Consider the following 13,086-nt stretch of genomic DNA (forward strand, 5'->3'; position numbering starts at 1 on the left):
ACCTCCACTTCTTAAAAGATGTCTTTTTATCTCACTGCTTCTTTTACATGGTGGTTAAGCCATGGTGGCTCTTTTTTAGTTCTTTTACTGTGTTTTTTTAATTTGGGGTATACATTTAAGTTGAGCCTCTATTATGGTGTCTTTGAAAAGTGTCCATGCAGCTTGCAGGGATTTCACTCTTGTTACTGTACCTTTTAATTTCTGTTTAACTAACCTCCTCATTTTTGCATAGTTCCCCTTTCTGAAATTAAATGCCACAGTGTTGGGCTGTTGAGATGTTCTTCCCACCACAGGAATGTTAAATTATGTTATTATATTATGGTCACTATTTCCAAGCAGTCCTGTTATAGTTACCTCTTGGACCAGATCCTGAGTTCCACTCAGAACTAAATCGAGAGTTGCCTCTCCCCTTGTGGATTCCTCTACCAGCTGCTCCAAGAAGCAGTCATTTAAAGCATCGAGAAATTTTGCCTCTGCATTTTGTCCTGAGGTGACATGTACCCAGTCAATATGGGGATAACTGAAATCCCCTGCTATTATTGAGTTCTTTATTTTGATAGCCTCTTTAATCTCCCTTAGCATTTCATCATCACTATCACTGTCCTGGTCAGGTGGTCGATAATAGATCCCTACCGTTATATTCTTATTAGAGCATGGAATTACTATCCATAGAGATGCAATGGAACATGTGGATTCATTTAAGATTTTTATTTCATTTGATTCTACATTTTCTTTCATATAATGCCACTCCCTCTCCCCTGCACAACCTGTTCTGTCCTTCTGATATATTTTGTACCCCGGAATGATAAACTGATGATAAACAAATAAACTGGTTAGTCTCTAAGGTGCCACAAGTACTCCTTTTCTTTTTACGAATACAGACTAACACGGCTGTTACTCTGAAACCCGGAATGATTGTGTCCCATTGATTGTCCTCACTCCACCAGGTTTCTGTGATGCCTATTATATCAATATCCTCCTTTAACATGAGGCACTCTAGTTCACCCATCTTATTATTTAGACTTCTAGCATTTGTGTACAAGCACTTTAAAAACTTGTCACTGTTTATTTGTCTGCCCTTTTCTGATGTGTCAGATTCTTTATGTGAATGTTTCTCGTCTGATCTGGCCCATACTTTATCCTCTTCCATCCTCTCCTCCTGACTAAAACCTAGAGAATCGCTATCAATAGACTCGCCTCTAAGAGAAGTCTCTGTCCGATCCACGTGTGCCTCTGCAGTAATCGGCTTTCCCCCATCTTAGTTTAAAAACTGCTCTGCAACATATTTAAAGTTAAGTGCCAGCAGTCTGGATCACTTTGGTTTAGGTGGAACCCATCCTTCTTGTATAGGCTCCCCCTATCCCCAAAGTTTCCCCAGTTCCTAATAAATCTAAACCCCTCCTCTCTACACCATTGTCTCATCCACGCATTGAGACTCTGAAGCTCTACCTGTCCCTGCGCGTGGAACTGGAAGCATTTCGGAGAATGCCACCATAGAGGTCCTGGATTTCAGTCTCTTTCCTAGCAGCCTAAATTTGGCCTCCAGGACATCTCTCCTACCCTTCCCTATGTCATTGGTACCTACATGTACCACGACCACCGGCTCCTCCCCAGCACTACACATAAGTCTATCTAGATGCCTCAAGAAATCCGCAACCTTTGCTCCAGGCAGGCAAGTCACCATACGGGTTCTCCCAGTCATCACAAACCCAGCTATCTGTGTTTCTAATGATTGAATCTTCCATTACTAACATCTTTCTCTTCCTAATGACTGGAGTTCCCTCCCCCGGAGAAGTAACCTCAGTGTGAGAGGGTACCCCAACACCATCTGGAAGGAGGGTCCCAACTATGGGAAGGTTTCCCTCTGCTCCTGTTGACTGCTCTCCTTCTCTGGGCCTTTCATCCTCCTTAACAGCACAGGCGCTGTCTGACCAGAGGTGGGACAAGACTACAGTGTCCCGGAAAGCCTCATCAACATACCTCTCTACCTCCCTTAGCTCCTCCAGTTCTACCACCCTGGCCTCCAAAGCCCATACACAGTCTCTGAGGGCCAGGAGCTCCTTGCACTGAAGGCACACATACACCACCCATCGACAGCGCAGGTAATCATACATGCTACACCGAGTGCAATAAACAGGATAGCCCCCACTCTGCTGCTGGGCTTCTCCCTGCATTCTCTCCTACAGCTACTTAGGTTAATGATAGGGTTTTTGTTTAAATCAAGAAGTTTTGATTATAGTTTAGTTTAAAGGTTTTAAAGAATGGCAAGTGTACCTCGCCCCCTTCCCACTCCCCTTCCAAACTCCCTCTCGAAACCCCCTCTTAGCAGTCCCTGGTTGCTTGCTCACTGCTTTATAAATCCCTGGCCCCCTGACTAAGGCTCAGCCAAAGAACAGACGCTTCTAGATTTCAAACCTTGTTTAGAAGCTCACAGCTTCCAATTGCCGGCCACAGCACACAGTCCTTCAGACAAACAAAGACAAGCTCAGCACACCGCAAGTGACCCCTAAACACAAACACACACTACAGACAGCCACTTACTCCAAGGGTCCCATATTTGCTCCTCCTTCACCTGGAGAACTCCATCTCGAAACTCCCTGTTAGCGGTCCCTGGTCATTACACAAGAGGAGTTAATTTAGGTAGCATGGGCAACATTTTATTCTGGCATTTCCTAACGTGAGAGTGTTTGACATTGGGATCTTTTTATCCTTTTTAATCTTTAACTTCATATTTCCTAATTTTTTTATGGTTTAGTTTATCGATGAGAGCAACTTTACCTAACATTTAACAAAGTTTTTTGTTTATAAATTTCCTTAGTTTTATAATGTGTGCTATTTTAAATAATAAAGCATTTAAAGATTTGTTTAAGATGTTAAGTTTTCACATCATGGGGGGGAAAAACAATAGATAATTTTTTTAAAAAACAGAAAACAGGAGGAACTCGTGTCTATAAGTTCTCTCTTTTTGTGAAAGGTAAATATTCAGAAAGCTATAGCCCCGCAATTTGCAAGCAGCATCTAAACAATATTTGTGAAAAAGAAATTGCAGTTTTGAATCTTATTTTCATGCAGCCCTTGCTGAGGAAAGTAACAATTACCCTTTGAATAGAAACAATATAACTTACCCTAGTACAAACCCAAAGAAGCAGAGCGGGAGCTGATCCAAACCCAATCTGCTTTCATTACAGCTCTTCCTGAAATCTTATGTAATAATGTAATGTTTAGCTGAAAGAAATCAGTTATCGAAGACAGCTGTTCCCATGACAACCAGGGCACGAGTGATTTTCCCAAAGTATGCAAATGAACTGGAAGGAGTGAGGGATAAATGGCTGATATTCTCGGATGTCACAATATCTCAGATGTCACAATACAAGGTCCCCCACAAAAGGCTCTTAAGCAAAGTAAGCTGTCATGGGATAAGAGGGAAGGTCCTCTCATGGATTGGTAACTGGTTAAAAGATAAGACATAAAGGGTAGAAATAAATGGTCAGTTTTCAGAATGGAGTGACATAAATGGTGTCGCCCAGGGGTCTGTACTGAGACCAGTTCTATTCAACATATTCATAAATGATCAGGAAAAAGGGGTAAACAGTGAGGTGGCAAAATTTGCAGATGACACAAAACTACTCAAGATAGTTAAGTCCCAAGAAGACTGAGAAGAGCTACAAAAGGATCTCACAAACCTGGGTGATTGGGCAACAAAATGGCAGATGAAATTCAATGCTGACAAATGCAAAGTAATGCACATTGGAAAACACATCCCAACTATACATATAAAATGATAGGGTCTAAATTAGCTGTTACCACTCAAAAAAGAGATTTTGGAGTCACTGTGAATGGGTCTCTGAAAATATCCACTCAATGTGCAGCGGCAGTCAAAAAACCGAACAGAATGTTGGGAATCATTAAGAAAGGGGTAGATAATAAGACAGAAAATATCATATTGTTTCTATACAAATCTATGGTACACGCACATCTTGAATACTGCGTGCAGATGTGGTTGCCCCATCTCAAAAAAGATATATTGGAAAAGGTTCAGAAAAGGGCAACAAAAATGATTAGGGGTATGGAAGGGCTGCCATATGAGAAGGGCTGCCATTTAATATGGACTTTTCAGCTTGGAAAAGAGACGACTAAGGTGGGATATGATGGAGATCTATAAAATCATGACTGGTGTGGAGAAAGTAAATAAGGAAGTGTTATTTACTCCTTCTCATAACACACGAACTAGGGATCACCAAATGAAATTAACAGGCAACCATTTAAAACAAGCAAAGGGAAGTATTTTTTTCACACAACACACAGTCAACCTGTGGAACTCCTTGCCAGAGGATGTTGTGAAGGCCAAGACTATAACAGGGTTCAAAAAAGAACTAGATAAGTTCATGGAGGATAGGTCCATCAATGGCTATTAGCCAAGATTGGCAGGGATGTTATCCCTAGCCTCTGTTTGCCAGAAGCTGGGAATGGGCGACGGGGAATGAATCACTTGATGATTACCTGTTCTGTTCATTCCCTCTGGGGCACCTGGCATTGGCCATTGTTGGAAGACAGGATACTGGGCTAGATGGACCTTTGGTATGACCCAGTATGGACATTCTTATTTTCTTAATATTACCGCTCAGGCAGTAGAAGGCGACAAATTTGCACTGTGTGGACAAAATCAGGCTTTTCCAATTTTCCTAAATTTCCTAAAGTCAACAACGTACAAACACAAAATACATACTGGAGATTGTTGCACACACATTAATTAGCAGCTAAAATCTTGTTCAAATTCCCTATGGCATGTTGACAAAAAAAATTCCTAGTGAAAGATTAGATACTGAGGTACAGAAAATTCTGACCCAATCTTAACTATGGTCTCACTAATGCGAGACTATAATATAAAATATATCAAGTCCGATCATATATGATAGCCTATTGGGGAAAAGTGTAGATGCAAGAGGCAGAGAAGTGAGAGTGTGAGCATGCAAGGACAATGTTAACAAATAGGATAGAGCAGAAAAGAAATATGTTCAGATCATATCTCACTGATCATTAAACAGGAAGAAATCTGCAGGAAATGAAGGAAAAAATCTATCCAAAACCCCTATATTCCTTCAAAGCTAGTAATAGCTTCACAATCAAACCACCTTCAAATCATCTGACAAGTACTAATAATGACAGGTTTCAGAGTAGCAGCCGAGTTAGTCTGTATCCACAAAAAGAAAAGGAGTACTTGTGGCACCTTAGAGACTAACAAATTTATTTGAGCATAAGCTTTCGTGAGCTACAGCTCACTTCATCGGCTGCATGCCAATTAATTAATGTTACTCACCTCAAATGCACACACCCAGTATAATTTACACTCTCTCTCTCTCTCTCTCTCTCTGTGAAATGAGTGGGCGATTGGATGCAGAAGATAAGCTAAATGGATTGTGTGATGATGTACTCATCAGCATATGGAGAAATGTATGCTAGGCAACCAACAACAAAGACTGAGGCTATCTCCACAATACAAATAAACACGGGTTATGTGTCAGCATTTAACAATGTCATCAATAACCTGTAGCTAACACAACAGTTGGTCCTTGAGTTCAGTAAAGCAGAGCTGTTATGGGTTGGCAAAGGCAAAATAACCTATTCTTAATGTTGTCCATGTAAAATCCTTTTGGCCATTACTTGTCTGTAATTCTCTTCACACCCACAATGTAAGCCTGGGTGTTACACTGCCATGAGAACTGACAACACAATAAGATTCAGTTTGTGGGAGGTTGCCCTGCTTGATCCACCATGAGGGATCCAGAAGTGGTGGTGAGCTATGGGGAAAGAACAGAGAACACAAGAGTGATGGTGAAGGAGGAGAGACATGCAGGGAAAGCCCCAGGACCTCTAGTGTTGATCCTCTTCTGCTCTGAGCTTTTCCTGCTACTGACATTTGTTGGGAAATGCTTGGGGATTCTGCTCCATACAGATGGAATTATGTGTCCTACATATAACTTGGTAACGGCCAGTATGGACATTCTTATATAAGCAGTTTAGTCATATTATCAGTTTAAGGTTTCACATTAAGGGATTGTTTACATCATTGACAATATTCACATTGCTTAAATGGGAGCCTGACGGAGCGCTAAGTATTATTTAATTATTCTGTAGTAATGTGGCTACAAGAGGTTATACTATTCTGTATATATTCATTACACTGGAAGTGTTGCAGTATATGCTGACATATCAATGTGTCACACAATGGTTATATTTGTGATAAGTGTCACAAACCTGAGAAGATTGGGAATCAATGCACTAGGTCATATTTGTATCAACATCAATGTAATAAGCCCAAGTTGCTTTAGGCCACACACAGACAAAAGTATGACAAGGTCCAAACAATATTTTTTTTCCAAGCTTAAATCCTTTATAAGAGTACACACTTATCAGGACTACCATATACATATGTTTGCTGTGCACGCACACACACTCTGCCATTCACATGGTGTTGTGTGTGTGAAGGTGCTTACAAGCGTGGTCATCATGTAAAGTGGAGCAACGATGATTTGACATAACCAGCAGATTGGCATACTTTGTAGAACAAAGAAATCCATATGAAATAAATGCTGTAAATGTATCCAGATCACAGTAACTTTGAGCCACCATTAGTGGAGGAGCTGAAAATGGTGATAGGATGTGAGGAAAGTGAAGAGTTTGAGTTAGTTCATGCAACCAATATCAATTTTCCGAAGTATACAACAGGATATAACATTCCCACCATATAAACCTAATATTCCTAGTGTGCTTTCAACAGTCTTCAGCAGATAGCAGTTCACAAATATGCATCGTTAGCATTATTTCTCCCATAATGACAAATACCGAAACACCAGGTTAAGAATTGTGGGTAGACAGTAGGTGCAGATCCATTGGTAGGTGGATTCCTGGACAGCATGGGATATGGTATCTCACACAAGTCAGGGAAGGGAAATAGACAGACAATAACCACTTGCACCTACATGAACATTTTCATACAAGGATCTCAAAGTACTTTACAAGGGCATGATTAACAGATAACTATGCCTATAATGCATAGTGCAGTACAAAGGAACCATAGGCTCTCATGGAAGGAAAATACTTGTAATATTAAAAAAAACTTATGAAAACTAGCATTGTAAATAAAAGCTTACTGGTTGTCATTTAAAACTCCATTGTATAAAGGGGGTCAAATCTCAGATGATTTAGATCACTCTAAACTGTCCCTCAATCCAGCGGGATTACATAGATGATCTGGACTTCCTAATGATCGTCCTTTCTCTCCTATGTGCTATTAGGAACCTGTGCAGCTCATAATTCCAATTTTCTTTTACTTGAGGCTTACAAGGCTGTAATAAAAAAATGATGAACAGACTCAATGAATAGACAGAGCCTCTCCTCTGCAGACATCAAAGCCCTTGCAACATAACGACTGTTGTAATTATCTCCTGTCTAGAGATGAGAAAATTAAGTCACAGACAGGTTAAGTGATTTGCCGAGGTTATATGACAGTCAGTGATACAGCTGGGAATAGACGCTAGGATGCTTCATCCCCAGTCCTGTGCCCTGTATTTACTAGGCCATGTTGCATCTACAATAGCCCTTTAAATATCCTCATTTAGCTGGCTTGAAAACAGACTCCTAACCGAGTTGGATCAGCCCCTAGAATTGATGTCAAATTCCCAAATGTAGGGAAAAAATGGAACTGGAATTCCTGATTTCCAGTGTGAATTCATTAAGTTTTCCCCATACATTCCTCAGCACGCAGCTAACACTCCAAACTCCATCACTCCTCCTTACTTGTTTTTAATGTTCTAGTTTTCATATGCTACAACCATAATGTTATAGCAAATGCCTCCAATATTTCTTTTGTATCATGCATCGGCATTTTCATTTTTGACTTGATATCTGGAAATAGGGTTGGTGTGACTAACTGTAATCCACCACAGGAGTTTTGATGGGTCTCTGTGTAACCAGGTAGGGGACAGTGGTCAGTCATCATCTCAAATTCTCAGCCATACAGGCATGGTTAGAACTTTAATAGAACCACACATTAGCAAGCCATGACTTCTCTACCAGGACTTAGGCTATCTTTTGAGGAAGTAATTTCCTTTAAATGTATCCCACAGGACATTCTTCCCCTTTGTCATACACCTGCCGGAATACCTGCTGCAAACCAAAATTCAGTGTCTTAGGCACCACACACTTCTGAGTGCAATACTGATAACCTGCAGAGCTTGCTCTTAGAAGTTTTGAAAGTTGCTCACTCTTGTTTCTCTACATCAGCTTCACAAGGTGGGTGAAGTGATATCTTTTATTAGACCAGCTTCTGTTGGTGAGAGAGAGATGCTTTCGAGCTTACACAGAGCTCTTCTTTAGGTCTGGCCTTGTCAGTTTGTCATAGTTTCCTCTTAGATCAGGCAGACACAGCCATAATTGTTTATGACAAAACCTACAGTCCCCAAGAAAGCGCTTTGTAATGGGTGTGGGCCAGTCTCGGAGCATCCACTTTGGCTGGCTTCAGTTTAAACTACACCCCATTCTGTGTCCTAAATTCAATACCTAGGCCATGACAAGTGTGATAGTGTTCTGCCCTAGCAAGCAGGCCTGCTTGCAAAAGCCTGGCAAACGCTGTCTATATGTTGCAAGCGGCCCATATGCATCTATGCTTTATCAGCATTATATTTACCACCCTTTGGAATGTAGGTGTGTTCCTCAGACTCAAAAGAAACATCAAGAATTCAGCAAAAGCAGATGATGTTACAAAAGCAGATTTAGTAGTACTATATGTTGCCAAATACACCTACTGGTACCTATTTATTAGATCAGTAGCTGACACATGCTTGGCTTGGCCCAACCTGTTCAATAAACTGTTACAAGCACTGAATAAGAGTTAATCAACACTTGGTTTATAATTGTCCACACAAATTGTGCGATCCTAATGTAGTAATTTACTCTACCAAGGAAGATCAAAGGCTTGCTGAAGGTTTAAAGTGCAGTTCCACTCTCAGAAGTGACATTGTAAAATGCACAGTTCAGCTACAAGATTATGCCATGCCATAGTAAATGTGCTCAGTTTACAAGAAACTGTTTCTTAAACAACCAATTCTGCAAGCTCATCTTGGGCTCAGAGTCAAGCTGGGTTCTTTTCTTCTAACTCAACATCATCCATAATAAAGGTACTACCAGCTAAATTAAATCTTGAGTGACACCTGTTCAACCCTACACAATTCCAGGGCCTTCAATAGGTTTGTGAGATGATTAGAATGTATTAAATAATTCTGTTGATGATGCACAAGGAATAGGGTTGCCAACTTTCTATTGGCACAAAACCGAACATACTAGCCCTGCCCCTTCTCTGAGGCCCTGTCCCTTCCACGAGGCCCTGCTCCCAACTCACTACATTTCCCCCTTCCTCAGTGGCTCACTCACTTTCACTGGGCTGGGACAGGGGGTTGGGGTGCAGGAGAAGGTGAGGGCTCTAAATGGGGGTGCAGGCTCCGGGGTGGAGCCAGAAATGAAGGGTTCAGGGTGCAGGACGGGGCTCCAGGCTGGGTCAGGGAGTTGGGGTGTGGGAGGGGATGATGGCTCCATCTGGGGGTGCAGGCTCGGGGGTCGGGCTTGGGATGAGGGGTTTGGGGTGCAGGAGGGGGCTCCAGGTTGGGGGTGGGGCCGAGGGATTCAGAATGTGGGAAGGGGCTGTGAGTTGAGGGAGGGGGTTTGGATGTGGGAGGGGTGAGGGCTCTGGGCTGGGAGTGTGGGCTCTGGGGTGCAGGAGGGGGCTCTGGGTTTGGGGAGGGCTCGGGGCTGGGGCAGAGGGTTGGGGTGTGGGGTGTGCGGCTCCTGGTCAGCGGCACAGTGGTGGGACTAAGGCAGGCCGTCTGCCTGTCCTGTGTCACTGCGCTGCACCCCAGAAGCAGACAGCAGGTCTGGCTCCTAGGCGGGAGGGGGGCAGGAAGCTCCTCGGTGCACGCTGCTCTTGCCTGCAGGCACCGCCCCGCCCAGCTCCCATTCGCCGGGGGCAGCACACAGAGCCCCGTGGCACCCCTGCCTAGGAGCTATTCTCTGTCACTGCATTTATTTATCCTTACTATCATCACAAACAGAGATGGAGAAGGATTAACCCTGGCCGTTCCTTGAAAGCTTAGGTAGGTCCTGTGACCCAAGAACCTCTTCATGCCAACTGGAAAGGGGGTTATAGGAATCTCTTGGTTCTGGTATGTACATTCTGGTTCCCCAAAGAGTGTCATGTGAGGTCTTAAATGAAAGCCGGTGTTACACTGGTCATTAATATCATTGTGAAACTATGTACAGATGCTATGCAAGATAATATGTATATATACTGAAAATATGTTCTTAAAATCTGTATCAAGATATTAGTCATCAGCAGAGGTGAAAAATGGGTCTTCTGTCAGACAAGAGATGTTTATCCATCTATCCGTTTACATGTAAATTGAGTATGGTTTCACCTATCACCAGTCTGAACTGAATACAAATGAAAAGATTGTCAAGACTTCAGAGAAAAAATCTAACTGGAAGACAAAAACACAAGACTGCTTCACATGAAGGGCAGGTGGTGGTGAGGTGCCTCACAACCTGGGGTACCCATGGGAAGCATCACAAGCTCCCACTTATCCCCGAAGACCCAGAATCTGGGGACCATGTTACAGTCTGTTTCTCTGCAGACCCTTTCTCTCTCTGCCTCCCTACAACAGGCTGCTGTTTTTAACAGTTTTCAAGTCCTTTGCTTAAGATCTTCTGTCTGGTCTCCCCTGAAATTTCAAGCTGGGACCTTGTTGATTTGACCTAATTTGATTTTGATTTGATAACTGTATTGCTTAATTCTTAATTCAGTCATGTTATAAGTAGATTCATTTTAGTGATCTGCCTGCTTGATTTTATTTGTTTCCTTATTAACTTTAATACAGTTAATAAAAGCATACTGAGTCATATTTCTTTCAATAAGTAACATGGGCCAGAACCATTTAGAATCTAAGTGGGTACCAGCCATAGGCGCTGACTCCATGGGTGCTCCAGGGCTTGAGCACCCAAGGAAAAAAAATTGTGGGTGCTCTGCACCCACTGGCAGCCCTACAGGTCAGTACCTCCCCCTCCCACTCTACACCTCCTGCCCATCGGCAGCTGCACCGATTGGCTACTCCCTCCAGCGCCTTCCGCGGATCAGCTGTTCCGCAGCGTGCAGGAGGTGCTGGGGGAGAGGGGGAGGAGCAGGAACAGCGGGTGGAAAGAGGCAGGGCAGGGGTGGGAATGGGTGGGGGTGGGAGGAAAGGGTGGAGTGGGGGCAGGGCCTGGGGTGGAGCAGGGGTCAAGGGCCACCCCAGAATCTGAGTAAATCAGCACTTATAGTACCAGCTGGTCCATTTAGGAGCCTAATTAGCTTGGCTCAGAACACAGCAACAACCACCTCTTGCAACTTCTATTTGTTTTGCTTTCAGCAGACTGTAATGGTTAAAATGACTAATATCAAATTATTTACTGAACATGTTACAACACTCCTCTGGAGACAGATCAATGGATATCTATAGATCAGTGGTCCCCAAACTTTTTGTCACCCCCGCCCCTTAACTGTAATGCAATCTGTCCACAACCCCCCAGGAGCTGGGGTCGGAGGCTGGACCTGAGGGTGGGAGAAGAAGTCACAGGGAGTGGGGCTGAAAGCCAGGACTGGGAACCATGGCCAGGAGCTGGGCCTTGGTTGGGGCCAGGGAGCCGAAGCCAGGGCCTTGATTGGGGCCAGAGCAGAGCTGGGGGCATAGCGGGGCTGGGTGATGCTCCCTCCCCACCTACCATGGGGACTGGCCCAGGCCCCCCTGAATATTCCTCTGTGCCCTCTGGGGGGAACGCCCTATTGTTTGGGGACCACTGCTATAGATATAGATCATATTTAAAAATTAATATATAGCTGCTAACAGACATGGTTTTGGGTGTGAAAGGTAAGGCCATGACTTCTGTGCTTATAATTTTTTTTATTCTTTGTTTCACATGGGTAATGGAAATACCCAAAAGTGTTACATGAGAACCTTAACAATCTGCATTAATGTGGGGCAGCCCAGGCATGGACTAATGGGGACTAAGGATTAGCAAGTGCACCAGTGTGACCACTGAGAACGATGCCATGCTTCCTATTAGCCAAAAGGGAGCCCCAGGTAACCCCTGCCTCGCTCTTGGAACTATCTAATCTCCAAGGCAGGATAATTTATTTCTCCTTCTTTTCTTTCTCTGTGACAGGGCTCTTCCTGCTGCTGAGTCTGACAACATCAGGGAGGCCAGGCTAGGCTCTGGTTGGTGTCACAGCAGATGCAGTGAAGCTGCCAGGGATATGGAAAAGGAGCTGAGCAGGTGGCTTTAGCAGATGCTGATGGAGTCCGGCAGACCCTTAAAAAGAATATCATCATTTCTCCTTAATAGCAGCTCTCAAGGCTGCTGTTGCCTCTGTGCTTTCTACAGCTCAGAGACCAGCTGCTGCTGAGGAGAGAGGAGGCGGTGCTTTATAATCTCCTCCGCACAAGCCCATTAACGTACGCTGCGACATCATCTCCTGGATTCTTCCTTACCCCTGCAGCAATTACAGCACAGCTGGGAGCACTGGGGCCCAGATTTTGAATGGCACTTAATCGTTGCTCTGCTCAGTGTTGCAAGGCCTAAGTAACTCAGATGGCTACGTCCCATGTTCAAAAGTGATTTAGGCACTTAGGTGCCTAATTTTCATTGAAAGTCAATGGGCTTGAGAGCCTAACTCAGTCTCTCCCCACCAATCCCACTCTCACAAGCATCAGCCTCTGGGAGGAGGAAATATGGCAGGCTCTGTGTTAAGGTTTACCCAGCATCAGAGGCATAGCTACGGTGTAATATGGCAACAACACCCTAACATCCCCTATGAAGCTTAACATTACCCACACTGGCATCATCCCAGCTGAGCAGCAAAACCTCACTGTTCTGTACCTTCTATTGTAGATTTGTGAGTCTGTGTCTTACTGAAATGCAGATTAATGAGGGTCTCCAATTCTTTAGACAGGTAATTCTTTGTAAGGGTTCTATAAAATAGGTTTGAGAACAAAGTGATTAAAT

At 43.5% G+C, this 13,086-nt stretch overlaps 1 protein-coding gene across 10 annotated transcripts in view; it reads right to left on the bottom strand.

The window, feature by feature from the left end:
* The window catches only part of CTPS2 (CTP synthase 2), a 138,176-nt gene that overhangs the window by 57,272 nt on the left and 67,818 nt on the right, over positions 1–13,086 (bottom strand). The window lies entirely within an intron of this gene.

The sequence above is a fragment of the Chelonia mydas genome, chromosome 1 (assembly GCF_015237465.2).
Source record: "Chelonia mydas isolate rCheMyd1 chromosome 1, rCheMyd1.pri.v2, whole genome shotgun sequence".
NCBI classification, from domain to species: domain Eukaryota; kingdom Metazoa; phylum Chordata; order Testudines; family Cheloniidae; genus Chelonia; species Chelonia mydas.